This window comes from Aplysia californica, unplaced genomic scaffold (assembly GCF_000002075.1).
Source record: "Aplysia californica isolate F4 #8 unplaced genomic scaffold, AplCal3.0 scaffold00123, whole genome shotgun sequence".
Lineage (NCBI taxonomy): Eukaryota > Metazoa > Mollusca > Gastropoda > Aplysiida > Aplysiidae > Aplysia > Aplysia californica.
The window spans coordinates 1,388,130-1,391,097 of NW_004797393.1; the positions used below are offsets into that span (position 1 = coordinate 1,388,130).

The window sequence follows — 2,968 nt, forward strand, 5'->3', positions numbered from 1 at the left end:
TTAGCACCGCTGGCCACAACAAAGTGCTCGTATCGGCCCTCAGGAATTAGGAATGCGACTAGGAAGCTGCTAGATGCTTCAGCTGCAACTCTAGCACACATTCAAGGCTGGCTGAACAGAAATGAACCACTGTCGATGTTGTTGAGATGAGTGAATATGAAGTTGCCAATCAGACGTAACTACCAACCAAAAAGATCGGCGTAATACATTATTCTGTCTCATTTACGGAAACGATGTCAAACAGCTTGTGCAACAGCAGCAGCAGGGGTTCATGAAAGATGGGGTCCGGTGTAGCCAAACTCCATTGTCAATCAACGCCATTTTGAGAAAATATTGTGAACGTTTTAGATAAACCGGCTATTAATCTAAGTGTTGCATTTTAAAATGTTGTCAGTATATAAATATTTGTGTCATATTTTAAACAACGCTCTTTGGGTGTGCGCACAGGATCCATACAGTGCGTGATTTACAGTATCCCAGCCTACTATTAATTGCTCAATTTGAGACAATAACGAATAAATAATAAATAATTAACCCAGTCTTAACCCCCTTCATACTCTATGAACACCTAGGCTTTGCATCATTAAAAAATGAGTGTCGACAACATGACATAAAAGTAATCCATTTTGTAAGTATGAAATTGTCCATTTTCTTAACAAACTCAATTACTCACTATGTCTCCATCCACTCCCCCGACACCCGACCCGGAAAACACAAACAGTATCTCATAATGTATCTCTCTATTCATTTGTAGCCCACATTAAATTTGATATGTTTCCTACAATCAGTCAGCAGGTACGGTATTGTGTATGAGTGTATGTTATATGATTAAACAACAACAGCAAACAAAAAGAAAACTTAAAAAATAACTAAACTGAGCTTCAAAGTCTATGAAGACCTAGGCGTTTCGAAGGACACGCAACGTGACAGCGCTCTTTCTAATCCTCTAAAAATGGCGACAAAGCGGGCTGAGTGGGCTCACATAACCATAGTGAGTTTACGTGGGTGACGTCACAGCTGCGACCTCTAGTACTAGTACTATTATAACCTCTTTGCCTACGCCACAGCTCATCAATTACACTTTTTAGTCGTAAAACTTGTTACAATAAATTCATTTTAAAGTAAACACTTTTTGCACAAAAGGTGCTCAAAAAATGCGTTCAATAAGCATAATGTAGGGATTAGAACATTGACGGACTAGCTTTTAAAAGTGATTTTGCCCCAGCTGTACACATTTTAAAATCGGTAGAAACCACCCATTTGGATTTGTTATTAGTATTTATTAAGGAATTTTCTTGAATACAACTAACAGGTGTTTGCAAAAATATGGATCCGTTAAGACAAATTAAGACAAGCCATTGTGCAAAAGCTGGTGAGTCTATTTACGATAGTTTAGGAAATATTTGATGGTAAGTTGAGCACAATTTTTTGACCGCACGATAGTGGCTGTTTGTTGCGTATTTTTGATTTTATGGAGGAGGGAAACTTTATTCTGAGACAGACCACACACTAAACATTATAAGAAACGCTTCCATCGGCTTACCGATTTTCGAAAAAGAGTTCCTGCCTCGGGGCTAAGACACAGTTTGGAAAGATGAATAGGAAAATGATGGTGGAATTTGACGTTGAGTTCTACATTTCAAGTTGTAGATCTATCGTAAAGGCCTTCATAATTTACAAATAATCAATAATGACTCAATATTTTATGACAGTTACTCAATATTTCTTTGACTCGTAGTTTCATGTTTTATCGTAATGTATTCAGGTTCTTATATATTTCCTGTAGCTTACCGTGAAACATCTTGAAACCATTATTTGCACTTTGCGTTTAAAAGTTAAAATTGCGTTTTGTCCCAAAGTGGAAATAAAAATACTTAATGAGATATTTTCCTGATTAGTTTGGTGGGTAACATACAATATGAATTCCGGATTTGTTTTCTTTCACAACTCAGTGATGCCGCCTCAAATATGACGTTTTGTTAATCTTGTTACTATTGTGGGAAAGTTTTTCATGTGGGGCCTCATTTCTACCTGTTTTTTTGTCTCACTTTGATTATCCTTTCAAAAAAGTCAGCCTTTGCCCCTGCTTAGAAGTGTACACCTGACAAAACATAATTACTTCACTGAACCTTTTTCTTCCGCTTGTAGAGGTGGGTGTCGCGGAGGGACACAGGCGTCTGTCTGCAGCAAGGCGAGTGGCCAGTAGGAGGGACATCCCGTGAGCTCTGAGGGTGTCAACCGCAGATTCGCTACAGCGTCGTCTTGGTCTTCCTTTGGCTCTCCAGTCAGAGTATCTGATGTTATATGCCCTCAGAGGAGGGACAAAACATAAAGAGCATAAAGATTTTTTTGCAAGTTTTGCTCCCTCATCAACTCGAAAAAGATCGTCTTGGCGGCTGGCTACTTCCATCCTGAGGGTCAAAGACAACCGCGGAATGTTTGGGACACGTTCGTAGAAAGAGGTGACGAGACACTACAAACACATTGCAACCCAATTTTAAAGTCAGACGCACATATTTTGCTCGCAAAGCGAACAGCTAAATCTTAAAAACTAAACAGTACTGCACTGAAACCTCAATATTATAACACACAAAGATATTTCACAGTGCACACTCCCACTCGGATTCAGCGGTTTGATTCGGGACCAAACACATTTTCCTTCTAGGGAGTGGCAAAAACTATTATTTGATAACAATACTGCCGATTCGACCTTTTGATCGTGAAATACAGATGCGTTTGATTTGAAGGTCACCGTTGACTTTAGTTGGTTTTGGTCGCATTATAGGTGCACCTACCTGTAAAAAATACCCACAGTCAACGCAAAAAAGACGAAAAACAACAACAGAAAAACGTAAAAAGGAAAAAGGACGCAGCTTTGTTATGTTCTTGTCTTTTCGAAAGAGCTGCATTTTAAGAATTACCGTAAACATCTAAAATCTGCATGATTTTTAGCACTAAAATTCGTACT

At 38.7% G+C, this 2,968-nt stretch overlaps 1 protein-coding gene across 1 annotated transcript in view; it reads left to right on the forward strand.

Annotated features, from left to right (window-relative positions):
* The first annotated feature begins 1,053 nt into the window (after positions 1–1,053).
* The window catches only part of LOC101860320, a 6,268-nt gene continuing 4,353 nt past the window's right edge, over positions 1,054–2,968 (forward strand). Inside the window, exon 1 of the mRNA XM_005096219.2 lies at positions 1,054–2,968. This exon is cut by the window's right edge and continues 443 nt beyond it. The gene's annotated coding sequence lies outside the window, so the exon portion shown is untranslated.